General features: G+C 33.6%; 1 protein-coding gene across 1 annotated transcript in view; it reads left to right on the forward strand.

The window, feature by feature from the left end:
• Nucleotides 1-8,970: 8,970 nt before the first annotated feature.
• The window catches only part of LOC145269380 (uncharacterized), a 63,122-nt gene continuing 57,111 nt past the window's right edge, over nt 8,971-14,981 (forward strand). Inside the window, exon 1 of the mRNA XM_080125067.1 lies at nt 8,971-9,328. The gene's annotated coding sequence lies outside the window, so the exon portion shown is untranslated. The remainder of the gene's footprint in view (nt 9,329-14,981) is intronic.

A 14,981-nucleotide genomic window follows, 5' to 3' on the forward strand; every position in this document is an offset into this window, starting at 1 on the left:
TTACTCTCGGTGGCCATGGTAAAACCGTATTTCATATTTAATATACAAATGTTTCTAATATTATTAATCATTAAACTGTGTAAATCTTAGTTAAAATCTAACAAAATTATAACAAAGATTAATTATTAATTGCAGTTTGAAGAAGATAAATAAAGGTTTTTAAAAAATCATTAAGTCGCTTCTGCTTTTCCATAGTTCGTATAGTTAACACAAATCTGACGTCACGGGAACATGCGCTCCGTTTTAGCATTATTTTGGGGATACCTACTAAACTGACACTAATCTGCTCTCACATATCTTTGTTTTTGTAAAGAAAATAAATAAATAAATAATATGCTGAGAGCAAAGACGGGTGTTAAAAGTAAGTACGATAACTCTTATCATGGACCCTTTTATGATTACCCCCCTTTTACGTTGTAATCCCATAATCCTTTTTTCACTTCCTCTTCCTGTCTGTAAATAAAATATACTTCTCTTTTCGTGGTCGTATCCTCTATCAAATCTTCGTCCAAGTTCCTTGTCTTTTTCCACTGAAATGCAACTCGCAACAATGAGAAATGCCCTCTACCTCAAATATAAACAAGCGTCGCCGAGAACACAAAAATATATAATAACGAAATAAATAACACAAAACTATAGGAAAAGCGAAACATTTTTCGTATAAAAAATAGGGTTTGTATTACTGAACACATAGATTCAAAAAAGTTGTCAAAAAATAAATATATAACAAATAAATGTTATCAAAGGCAAGATAAGTTACTTTTCTACCAAACTGGATATATTTTTCGTGTTTTTATTCAATGTAACATGTTTATTCAGCTCGAAAACCATACAGTGTTTACCGATGTATTGGAAAATTTAAGATGGCCTGACTCTCTTTAACACGGTAAGTTTGGGAAAAGGTGTTATAAATAATAAAAAATAAAAAAAACTAGACAAAATACTATTAAAAACCCGCCGAATATATGTTAACCTATGTCACAGTAACATATATTGAGCGGGTTTTTAATAGTATTTTGTCTAGTATTTTATTTATAATACCTTTTCCACAACTTACCGTGTTAAAGAGAGAGTCAGACGCCATCTTGAATTTTCCAATAAATCGGTAAACACTATGGTTTTCGAGCTGAATGAACATGTTACATTGAATAAAAACACGAAAAATATATCCAGTTTGGTAGAAAAGTAACTTATCTTGCCTTTGATAAGATTTATTTGTTATATATTTGTTTTTTGACAACTTTTTCGAATCTATGTGTACAGTAATACAAACCCAAAAATATAATTTTAATGTTTTGAATGGTTTCTGCTGCCATATATGTGAGATCCCTCATTTCACCAACTCTCTTTTATATGAGTGAATTATGAGTGAAAATAAAATAAATGTTAAAAACATGAAATATTTATAGATTGTTTTTGTTTTTAGAATTATTTGTTTTTTCCTGTACGATCGTATGAAATGTAGCAACATTTTTTTTTCACAATAAGATTGTATAAAAATATATCAAAATATAATTTTAGCAAAAATGTCGCAAAATATAATTTTAAAAACATGAAATATTTATAGAGGTTTAAGAATGTTTTGTTACACAAAGGTAGCTTTTTTTTTCACAGTAAGAGTGTATAAACATATATCAAAATATAATTTTTGATTTGTCAATAGAGCAAAATATAATTTTAATATAGAGTTTTTTTTTATTTATTTACGAAAATTTAATAAACTTTTATATATATATATATATATATATATATATATATATATATATATATATATATATTTGCTTTTTGTTTTTTCAATGAATGTTAGGATTTATCGGCCGTTCGTGAAACTAAAATACACACATTTGCCTCATGGCACTGTAATGCAGAATTGCTAAGTACGTGCAAAATGAATGCCGATGTTCAAAATGTATAAACATTTTGAGCCCTCCCTTTACTTAAAAATTCACCAATAATCAGGAAATTAACCAATTGTAATTAAATTTTCAGTATTTATTAAATAATGATCGCGGAATATAATGAACTAATTATTTTTATTTACATCTGAGTGGAAATGTGTTATTTTGTTAAAACAAAAAATACCTTCACTAAAGTTATGGTTTTCAGTAGTAAATAAAAAACGCAAGAATTTATTTTTGCTTTTTTTTTTTTTTAAATATATATAAAGCATCGTAATTTGTAACAATAAAAATAAAATAATTTTTATAGGAACATTACGAAAAAAGCCCTAAAGTCCGTATTAATGAATTCGATGTAACCCGATGAAAAATGAATTTCTCGAACTACCAATATTACCATTGAATTAAGCATTGTTTATTTAATATTTTCACACAAACAATTATAATTGCAAAAATATTTCTACTTTTTTTTTTAATTACAGATATCGCATAATTTTTATATGCAAGATTTTAATAATTTCCTTGCTCGCAAAATGTGAAACTTTCGGCGTAACATAATTTTTATATAATCTCGAACAATAATTTAAAAAAAATTAATTTAAAAACAGGAACATAAAAAATAATTAAATTAAAAAAAAATGATAAAAATTGATACAAATGTTCAGAATAGGAGTGTATGGATGCACGCCTGGGTGGGGGGGGGGAGAAATCTGACATCCCTATCTCCTTTTACTATCATGACTTCATTTTGAAACAACGTTTTGATTCGCTGAAATTTTGGCCTTCCGTATATGCGTGTATATTCGGGTTTACAACCTGTTATCGGTTGCATTTTGCCGAACGACATAATTACTTGGTTTTTGAGGGATAATTAAGCTGTATTTTGCACAAACAAGGTGTTTTTTATTTTGTTATTTAATTCAATATCTTAGGACTTTACTTTACTAATTATCTTTGAAATAGACCCAGAAAACTAATATTTATCTTGTAAAGGATTTTTACAATGACTTTTTTAACTTCAAAATTTAGCTGAATTGGTTAGCTCACTGTGAAAACATTTTCATAACTTTTTTTTTTTCATATGTACAAATATGTTTTCCTTTAGGAAACTAACTTCAGTCTCTACTCTTTAAAATAAAATTACAAAGTAGTCGGAAACCTACAAAAAAGTATGATAAATCGGCTTTCAAAACTAGTGTTGGTACGGGTTCTTCCAAGTCCCAAAACTACTGACCAGCTTTAATAATTACTAAACGTACAACAAGTATAAACGACAAGAATTTATTAACAAACATGAAAACATGACAACATTGCAATTCAGAACATTAAGGTAAAAAGATTACTCACTTCAATAGTGGGGTTTACGGGAGGAGTGAGGACTGTATTCTAGAGTTGTACTCTGCCTGTCCAACATTGTCTTTTAGGAGAAGAACTTTTTGCGTCCGTGCCTCATGTGTACGGACTCTCCTCCTTTTTTTTACTCAAGGGACCTCACTCCTTACCCTACACCGGTAATCCGGTGCTCTTATTTATTCCCCTACAGTACTCCCCCCCCCCAAATACGGAGTACCTTTAATAAATGGGCAACATTTTTAATTTTATTTAAACCGTCACAAAATTGTTTAAATGTGCTGGCCATCTGACATGTCTACCTGACCGTGTCTTTTTCTTTTCTACTTTCTGAAGCGTCATATCTACCGGCATAGCGTTTGGGGGTGATACTTTCAGATATGTCTCTTCCAGTACTGTGGGTTTTAACCTGTCTACCGAAATGTTTTGTTCCTCATTCTTGATAAGCACCTTGAAAAACTTATTTTGTCTCTCCACAACCTTAAAGGGGCCACGATACGGCGGTTGCAGGGAATGCCTCCTTTCCGTATCACGGATAAAGACGTGCGTGCAAGTCTCTAAACCCTTAGGTACATATGGGATCATGTTCCTATTCGAGCCTGAGGGAGAATATGCCATCTTGGCCATTTTTGTTGTTAGCCGGTCGACAAACGCTGTCATGTCCATAACTTTTTTTGGTGCTTCAAAAAAATATTGTGCTGGCAACCGCAATGTGGTTCCATATAGAGCCTCCGCTGCTGAGCACTCCATATCTCTTTTCACCATTGTCCGCAGTCCCAACAATATTAATGGCACATGTTCTAACCACCTTGTATTGTCCGTAAGCTGTGCCCGTAAGGAGGCTTTCAGACTGCGATGTAGTCGCTCGACCATGCCGTTTGCCTGGGGGTGATAAGCCGTGGTGTGTATACTCTTGGTGCCCAAAAGTTTTGCAAGTTTATGAAAAAGGTCTGACTCAAACTGTCGACCTCTGTCTGATGTAATATTTTGTGGTACACCGAATCTGGCCACCCAGCCAGCAAGGAATGTCCTGGCAGTTGTGTATGCCATCATGTCTGGCATCGGTAGAGCTTCAAACCATCGTGAGAATTTGTCGATACATGTCAGCAGATAGCACTGACCTTCACATGTCGGAAATGGTCCAGTGATGTCGATATGAATGTGCTGAAATCTCTCATCTGGAACTGGAAACGTTCCTAGAGGAGCCCGCGTGTGACGACCGACCTTGGCTTTTTGACACTCCACACACGTTTTCGCCCACGCTCTTGTATCAGCTTTTATTCGCGGCCAGACATATCGGTCTGTTAGTAGCCTTACAGAGGCATTGGCCCCTGGATGCGATAGACCGTGTACTGCCTTAAATATGTCTTTGCATAGCGATGCTGGAACGTATGGTCGCAGTTTGTTTGTGCTTGTGTCACACACAACTTTTGTGCGGCTGGTAGGGTTGGTAATTGTCACTAGGTTCAATGAAGTTGGATTATTCTGCAGGAGATTTTGTAAATGTTCATCCTTCTGTTGTTCTTTAGACAAGGTGTCGACGTCAATTGCCGGCTGCAACAGGAAGGAATTAATTCCCCGCGATAAGGTGTCTGCTGGGATGTTGTCTGCTCCCTTGATGTGCCGGATATCCGATATCAATTGAAGGATATAATCCATCTGGCGTATCTCTCTGGGAGAATATTTGTCCGAGGAAGACTGTAAAGCGCCTAACAGGGGTTTGTGGTCCGTGAGGATATGGAACTGCTGACCTTCCAAGAGCTGCCGGAAATGGCGTATCGTGGAGAATGCAGCTAACAGCTCTCTGGAAAATGTACTATAGCGTTTCTCAGTCTCTGTTAATTTTTTTGAGAAAAAGGAAATGGGTTTCCAGTCCGCATCACATTTTTGTTGTAGGACCGCTCCAATTCCAATTGCGGATGCATCCACTGCTAGGCACAGCTCCTGGTTGGGTTGGATGTGAGACAATTTTGCAGTCTCCTGCAACATAGCCTTGATCTTGTTGAATGCTTCTACCGCGTGCTCTGAAAATACAATGTCACACTTCCTCACATTTGTCAACAAACTTGTCAATGGTAAAAGTACTTGTGCACAGTGAGGTAAGAACCTACGATAAAAGTTTATCAGCCGCAAGAATTGACGATGCTGCCTCATTGTGGCAGGGATAGGGAAATTTTGAATGGACTTGACCATCTCTGGTGATGGGGATATTCCCCCCTCTGAAATATGGTGTCCTAAAAAAATTACTTCGGATTGACCAAAAGCACATTTTAATGGGTTTAGGACTATCCCATATTGCTTCAAACGTTTGAAGACCTGTTGCACATGACCGATGTGTTCCTTTCTAGTTTGGCTAGCAATGAGTACATCGTCAATATATGCACAGACGAATGGCAAATCTGACAACACCTGGTCTATGAACCGTTGGAATGTTTGTGCTGCATTCCGCAATCCAAAAGAAACTCGCATGAACTCGAACATCCCGAATGGGGTGATGATAGCCGTTTAGGAATGTGTTCGGGCTCCACCGGTATTTGGTGATATGCTCGAATTAAATCCAATTTTGTAAAAAAACGGTTATTTTGAGCCACCGCTGTCACGTCCTGGATATGTGGTACTGGGTATCTATCTGGTTTAGTGACTGCATTCAGTGCTCTGTAGTCCCCACATGCCCGCCATGTGTTAACACCTTTGTTGACAAGATGAAGAGGTAAAGCCCATTCGCTCTTTGAAGGGCGAACTATGCCTAACTTCATCATTTGCTGAAATTCAGTCTTGGCCGCTGTTACCTTTTCTAGTGCTAAGCCCCTAGGTTTGCTATGAACGGGTGGACCCTTTGTTTCGATATAGTGTGTGGTGGAGTGTGGCAAAACGTCCCTTTGGAAAGAAGGCACTGAAATTGAAGGGTATTCCTTCAAGAGACTCAGAAAATCGTTATCCTGGTTTGCATGTGCCACTGCTGGACACAATGGAGTACCAGTCCTAACTACCCCACACGCTGTGAGATGCGTTTCTGGATCTTTCAGACACTGGCCTTTTATATCCACCACCAAACCGAACGCCTGTAAAAAATCGGTACCTAAAATAGCACTGTCTACATCCGCCACTATAAAAATGTGGGTAAATGTTCTATGCAGGCCTAAATTAAGGTCCATACACTTCTCCCCATATGTGTGTATTAACGAGCCATTCACAGCTCGTAGTGTGAATTTACAGGGAGGGGATTTCTTGTCGGCTGCAGTCGCAGGAATGAGAGACACCTGTGCCCCGCTGTCCACCAAAAAGGACGTACCTGAGTTTTTGTCCACCACATACAATAAGCGGCCTGAACGAGATGCACCGACAGTTGATGCCGCATTCTTCTGTCGGTTTAAGCTTTTCCCGAACTCTTGTAACTACACGGTGGGATACAGGAGTTTTCCTTCTCCCCAAATCTCTTGTGCTTCCAGCAAATGGTCCTATCCTGCCTCCGTTCTCTGGAGTGGCTGCGCGCACCCCCCCCCCCCCGCCTTTGCTTATTCTCGAGGGTAAGTCTTGCGATGTCCTCCGCCATTTTGTTCATGCGAGCTTCCAATCTGGTCTGTCCCTCCATTAGTTTGGAGAGTAGCTCGTCTTTCTCCGATGTCTGAACGCCAGCCACCATTGACGACCGTGTCGACATTATATCGGCAATATGGTCGGCTATCTCAGCCACTCGTTCCACTGGCATAGATTCATCTTGTGCAGCTATTACCACCTTATACTCGGTTGGTATGCGCTGTAGGAAGATGTGTTTGACAATATTATTGTCCATTGTCCCTTCAGCCAACTTCTGCAGGCGCTTTAGAAACTGTGACGGCGTGCTATCCCCCATCGTTTCCTGTTCTAATAATTGTGAGATTCGCCTGTGTGCTGAAACTGACACAGCAGTTGTCACTCTTTCTCATAGGGTGTCATATGGTTTCTCCGTGGGAGGAGATATAATTAGGTCTCTCACCTCGACGATAACATCCTGAGGTAATATAGTCGCCACATGGCAAAACTTTTCAGTTTTTCCGGATATCGTTTTCTGCCGAAAATATAAATCTAGCTGTGCGAAAAACAAAGCAGGGTCATTCCGTTCATCCGTTGGAATCAGACTGAATGTGGGCGACGCCATTTCACATTTATGTATGATCTTTATTATTATTATTATTATTTATTTTTATCTTATTTATTTATTTATAGCGTCAGTTAGCTAGATGACACCGTATAATAGTAATAGTAGGGGCAGAGCAAGAGGAAGGCGAAGTGTGACGTAGTGTTCACATCAGCCAATCACGAGACTGGCGCCGCATGCAAATTGAAGAAGACGCGGTCAGCCATATTTGTTGTGCGAGAAAAATGTGAATATCCCGATGAAAGGGTAACGATACTTGTATAAAATAAATCTCGGCACAAAAACGTAACTAGTCATTATTTTTTTATTTTTACTTACGTACGTAAATGTTTTGTTTATTTATTTTTAACTACTCTGACGCCGGGATTCATGTTATGGATTATTTTTATTTAAAAATAAACTTTAATTTTACGCATTTTCCTTTTGTTATTAAAAAAATAAAAAAAAACGTTGCTTTGCGTATTCTATGTTGCTAGTTGGGGTCAGCACTGTTGGTACGGGTTTAGGTTCTTCCAAGTCCCAAAACTACCGACCAGCTTTAATAATTACTAAACGTACAACAAGTATAAACGACAAGAATTTATTAACAAACATGAAAACATGACAACATTGCAATTCAGAACATTAAGGTAAAAAGATTACTCACTTCAATAGTGGGGTTTACGGGAGGAGTGAGAACTGTATTCTAGAGTTGTACTCTGTCTGTCCAACATTGTCTTTTAGGAGAAGAACTTTTTGCGTCCGTGCCTCATGTGTACAGACTCTCCTCTTCTTTTTCTAAGGGACCTCACTCCTTACCCTACACCGGTAATCCGGTGCTCTTATTTATTCCCCTACACTAGGTCTTCCTATTTTTGCCCACCCATTTTTGCCCGTACCTAAGAATTGCCCATGTTTTTCTTTTAAATAAAATAATATGCGATAATATTATGAAATGAATAACGACGTAACAAAAAGTTCCTTTTTCTGGGGGGGGGCAAATACTACGACAAATATGTAATAAACAAGTTTACTAAAAAAAAATGTTAATTCATTTTTTTTATTTTTTCCATGCTTACCTGCTAATCATGTTTTGGGGCAAATAACACTATAAATATGTAATAAACAAGTTGGGGTTTGTATTACTGTACACATAGATTCGAAAAAGTTGCCAAAAAACAAATATATAACAAATAAATCTTATCAAAGGCAAGATAAGTTACTTTTCTACCAAACTGGATATATTTTTCGTGTTTTTATTCAATGTAACATGTTTATTCTGCTCGAAAAACATGTAGTGTTTACCGATGTATTCGAAAATTCAAGATGGCGTCTGATTCTCTCTTTAACACGGTAAGTTTGGGAAAAGGTGTTATAAATAAAAAAAACTATACAAAATACTATAAAAACCCGCCGAATATATGTCAACCTATGTCACGGTAACATATATTGAGCGAGTTTTTAACAGTATTGTTAATAATGTAATAGCAATAACAATAACAAAAACTTATAAATGAGGAAAGGAAATGATGAGGAGAGACGAAGAGAGAAAAAGAAAGAGAGAGAGAGAGAGAGAGAGGGGGGGTACAGTGACGTCGAAGAAATGCTCGTTTGGGTTGATGACGCATGCGCCGACTTCAATCTGACAAACCCTTTGTCCTACTCAGCATCTAAACTCATGAGGTCACAAGGCTAGATTTATAGATTTAAATTTAACAACAATAACAATATCAATAACAATCAACAGAATAAGTAAAAATAAAATGTAACAATTGTGTTTAATAACAAACTTGTTAGGGAGAAGAGACCCCCAGTAGAAAACCTCAGTTTTGACATGCGTTATTGACCTTGACGAGATTCACTTAATTCTGCCCTTTAAAGCGAATAAAAAACATACACAACCCTTAAAACATCAACGAATGTTTTCCATCAAACAAGTCAAGAAAAAGAGGATACAACAAATGTAAGTAAAATATTACTTGAATTATTTCGACTTTTTTGTGAATATGTTTTTTTTTTTTTTTTAAATATCACATTGAGATGGAAAGCACTTTTTGGAAGGGAAATATCGGTAATGAATTGAATCTCTTTAAAAATATTATTAAAAGTGAGATACTTCTACACTTTATTGCCGAAATTGGAGACGCCATTTTATTTCACGAACCTGCTGTCCAAATTTAGAGGAGAAATCATTATATTAAACTATGGCTGAAGAGCGTGAAATAAAAAACAAAAAAATAAATAATGGGTTTGTATTACTGTACACATAGATTCGAAAAAGTTGTCAAAAAACAAATATATAACAAATAAATCTTATCAAAGGCAAGATAAGTTACTTTTCTACCAAACTGAATACAATTTTCGTGTTTTTATTCAATTTAGCATGTTTATTCAGCTCGAAAAACATGCAGTGTTTATCGATGTATTGGAAAATTCAAAATGGCGCCCGACTCTCTCTTTAACAAGGTAAGTTTGGGAAAAGGTGTTATAAATAATAAACTAGACAAAATACTGTTAGAAATTCGCTCAATATATGTTATCGTGACATAAGTTGACATATATTCTGTGTTTTTTTTTAATAGTATTTTGTCTAGTTTATTATTTATAACACCTTTTCCCAAACTTACCTTGTTAAAGAGAGAGTCGGGCGCCATTTTGAATTTTCCAATACATCGGTAAACACTACATGTTTTTCGAGCAGAATAAACATGTTACATGGAATAAAAACACAACTAATATATCTAGTTTGGTAGAAAAGTACCTTATTTTGCCTTTGATAACATTTATTTGTTATATATTTGTTTTTTGACAACTTTTTCGAATCTATGTGTACAGTAATACAAACCCAAAAAATTAAACTTCCTGAAAGAACAATGAAAAAAAGTAAATAAAGAAAGTGAAAGAGAACAAAAATCCGTAATTGTTTAATTGGAAATGTTTCGATTTAATTAATGAGAACGAGAAAGTTTTTCATGGAACATTTTTTTTAATTAAAACTAGAAAATGAAATGACATATTCATAATGGTTTAAACTGGGCGAGCGCCATTTGAAAACCAAATCAAAACCAAAACATTTATTGTATAAAAATTTATCAAAATATGATTTATTGAAACGTTTGCATAAATAATATAATTTTAATAAAACAATTTTGTAATGAAAGCAACATTGGATTTTTATAAAATATTTTTGTTTGTTTATTTATTTATTTATTTTTTTCAAACAAATAAATAATTTTATACATTTTTTTAATTAAAGCAACTTTGAAGGGTCAATGAAATAAATGTTAATTTTAGGTAAATTTATTCTTTCTCTTTCCGGAAGCAATCGTTCATCAGTTTAATTTTTTTTTTTTTTTTTTTATTTATTTCATGCGTTGGGCTTAGTTTATAATATAATGATTTCTCCCCTAGATTTGGACAGCAGGTACGTGAAATAAAATGGCGTCTCCAATTTCGGCAATAAAGTGTAGAAGCACCAAAAGTGAATTTAATCTCTTTGAAGATTTTAGGCGAATTCGGTAAATTATATCGACACTAAATAAACGAAATACGAAAATAATGAAATTGTAAGACGAAAACCTTGTTTACATAATTGACGCTTTAAAATAACGTTCCCATGTAGTAAGGATTCCGAACGTGAAAACATACCCATGTTTAATAAATCTAGCAAAAATCAACTCATGGTCAAATTTTCCCAAAATTTTCGATACTTATTTATTTTAGAATTAAATTATATATAAAATGCAGGGTTATGGAGAATAAAAAGAGATAGGAAGTTTTAAACACACCGAAAGTTGGCACATGCGTCTCTCAATATAACTATGGAAGCACAGAATCGATACGATTTTCAATTCTATTTTATTGTGAGAAAATAAAAAATAAAAAAGAGGATTGCTTATAAGGTGGAACTGGCCTCGGGAGCAGAATTCAAATCTGAGTGTTTAAGATGACGAGTCTTATATAGACTTGGAGAAGTAGTGGGAGCCATGAATCTTTTCTTATAAAAGGAACGTGTCTCTGACTCATGGTCAGTTGTGTTTATGAAGTACTGGCGAACGGGTGGCACAACCTTTGTTACTCGTTGCTCTCTGTGTTACCTTACTTTGTTACTCGATCCCAGTAGGGGGAGGTCACATAGGGCATACTTTGCAACCCCTCGAAGCTTACGCAATCACTTGGTAATCACCTTTACCCTCAGAATAGTTTTTCCCACATTATGTTTATTTTTTTAAAACTTAATTAAACATAGTTATTTAAAAAGATATGGGTACTTGTATAGTTTAGTCAAGACATTAAGAAATGAAAATATCGAAAAAAGGTTATCTTGTACGTATCTGTTATGGAACAAAGTTCTCAAGAAAAATATTTCACTTAATTTCATTAAGTATTTTTTTTTAACGCAAAAAACAATTTGTTATGATACTGAGCAAAAGGTTCGATTTTGAAGAAGAAAAGCTAGGATTAAAGATGGGAGGGAGTGTCGGTGCTTTAAGTTGAGTTATCTCTCTGTGGCATGTCCAAAAAATTAAAAAATAGGAGACTTAAACGTGCACTCATAAAAACGTGTTTTTCCACTGAAAAAAAAAATGTTCTCAAATTAAGTTAATTTTTATTTTCAGAGATCTTCTGTCCGAAACAAAATGTACAATATAACCCCCTTTTTTTTTCGCTATTTTCATTTTTAAATTGCTTGATTATATGTACAAGTACCAAGATATGCAAGGAGGTTTTTTATTTGTTTTTTCAAATATAGTTAGTTATTTTTATTTAAACTTATGTAATCTATTGCAATCTTTTTTATCAATTATTTTTTTAATTTTTTAATCGCATATCTGTTCATAAATTTTTTTATTTTTTAATCGCATCTCTATTACGATCGTTTTTATCAGTTATTTTTTTTAATCGCAGGTCTTTTTATCCAGTTCAAATGTTATATATTTTTTCAAACAATTTCAGTATTTTAAAAATATATTTATTCACAGACATGAAAAAACTATGAATGTGTCACATTTCTTTTTACAGTTTTAGCAGTTTCAAAAGGTGAATGTGCAACAGTTTAAAACAGTTTAAAAATGTGAATATTTCACTTATGATAAAAAGTTAAATTAAAACAATGTAATAAGTACGAATCAAGTAGATGATATTGCCAAAACAGTTATTTTTAAATCGGCGACGCCACAGAAATTCCTGTGGGTGACTGTGGAAATTTTCTAAGCTAGTGCCTCTCATAGCTCTTAGTTTGACCTTACATAGATTGCACGATCCTTCAACTGTATTTGTGTGTACTGTCGGATCATTGTGATCGACCACAAAGTGATTAGGAAGGGCATTATATGATCGCCAGCCATCAGTTATAATGCGTGATCCTGGTTGAACATAAACTTTCTCTCATCAATTTCATTTGTTCGCCGATGACCCCCATTTCCACAGGATTGTCAATTAGGTAAATGCTGTAAATTTCACGCAAGAAACTGTACCAGTCAATGACACTTCAACTGCAAACTCCTGTTCGTTTTAATGCATTGACTTCCGGCTCTTCTATTGACCAACAGTTAACTCAATTATAAAATCGATTTTATTTTTTTAAAACAACAGTAAACAAGTAAAAATATTTTTTTTAAATATTATGGAGGGTATAGTCTCTTTTACAAACAATATCTCATTTAAGAACAGTCATAAAATGTGTTTTCAATTGATATTTATTCAATAAGTCACCCGTTTTCCTACATAGCGAAAAGAGATGAGTTTTCCGGGTACCAGTTTTCCAAGTACGGATTTTCTGGGCACCAGCTTTCCGGGGACGAGTTTTCCTAAATTCATCGTCATCTATCATCGCCAATTTCCTGACGTGGCAATGCCTCAAGTAAATTAATATGTGTGATCGGCAATAATTTTTAACAATGAAAGAATGTTTTGTAATTAAACATAAAACAACCAAATTAAAAAATAATGAAATAAAAAAAACAACAAAAAAGTAAAATAATTTTTAACAATGAAAGAATTGTTTGTAATTTTACATAAAACAACCAATTAAATAAAAATATTGAAATAACAAAAACAACCAAAAATGAAAACGAATTTTTAATACTGAAAAAATGTTTTGTAATTTTATTAACACAACAACCAAATAAAAAATATTGAAATCACAAAAACAAAAAATAAAATTAAAATAATTTTTACAATGAAAGAATGTTTTGCAATTTTACATAGAACAACCAAATTAAAAAAAAAATATTGAAATCACAAAAACAACAAAACATAAAAATAATTTTTAACAATTAAAAAATGTGATGTAATTTTACATAAAACCACCAAGTTAAAAAAAATTTAAATAATTTTTTACAATGAAAGAATGTTTTGTAATTTAACATAAAACAACCAAATTACAAAAATATTGAAATCACAAAAACAGCAAAATAATTTAAATAATTTTTAACTATGAAAAAATGGTTTTTAATTTAACATAAAACAACCAAATTAAAAATAATGAAATAAAAAAAACAACAAAAAAAAAAAAAAAATTTTTAACAATGAAAGAATGGTTTGTAATTTTACATAAAACAACCAAATTAAAAAAAATATTGAAATCACGAAAACAACAACAAATATTTTTTTGCAGTTTTCTCTGATATTGCTTTTCTGGTCGCCATCTTAAAATGTTGACTTCCACCATCGACTCATTTAAATTAATTAATCTTATAATGGTTCCTTTGTTAAAAACATATTGCCAAACACAAAGTAAGTATTTATTTAATTGCTTTTGAAGCTCTTTTTTTATCACATGATAATTCCCTTTGCTTTGCTACAGGAGTGCATTCAAACCATTATGATTGCATTTGTTTTAATAGAGAAATGATTCAACATTCCATGATTGCAGATAAACGAGAAATCACTCTAATGCCGTCTTTATTGTTTCATTTTGTTTTGTTGTTCAAACATTTTTTTTCGACTGCCTTTTAAAAATTTTATTTTAAAGATGTTGCAATTACCTAACATATTATTACATACTCTAACAAAAAAGAAAACAGTTTTCGGTATGATTCGGTTTAAATACAACCTTACTAAACACTACTAAAAACATAAAAAGTTATTTCACATGTTTAAGAAAGTTCAATGTTTATAGGAAATATTTATTTTTTGAATGAAAATTTTGTGGAAAAAAGTGGGTGACAATAATGATAATGACGAGAAAAAACTCAACAGGAAGTGCCAAATAAATTGAGTCCAGGGTGCATGCGTTGATGAGTAAATTTTTAGAAAGTCAACATAGCAGCAATTCGGAAGAATGCCACAGCTACCATGTTCCTTTTATTGTTAACTTGTTCTACTGCAAAAATTACGGTTGTTCGTACCAATGGTTATGTGTAGGTACCTACACATAACCCGAACCCACTAAATTTTAATGAAATTTTCTGCATTTATTTATTTACGATCACAGATTAAAAAATATTTTATCTTAATGAAATATTAATGTTTTATGTACCCTCCCCCACTAAAAAAAAATAAAATCAGGGCTTTATCCTGAGCACAACTATTTTTACTTTCTTTTCCAAGCTTCTGGGTCCGACCTTTATTCCTGATCTGAAATGAAACAGATACATCAAATCCATTGCCGA

This window comes from Euprymna scolopes, chromosome 45 (assembly GCF_053919585.1).
Source record: "Euprymna scolopes isolate OS-2025 chromosome 45, ASM5391958v1, whole genome shotgun sequence".
NCBI classification, from domain to species: Eukaryota; Metazoa; Mollusca; class Cephalopoda; order Sepiida; family Sepiolidae; genus Euprymna; species Euprymna scolopes.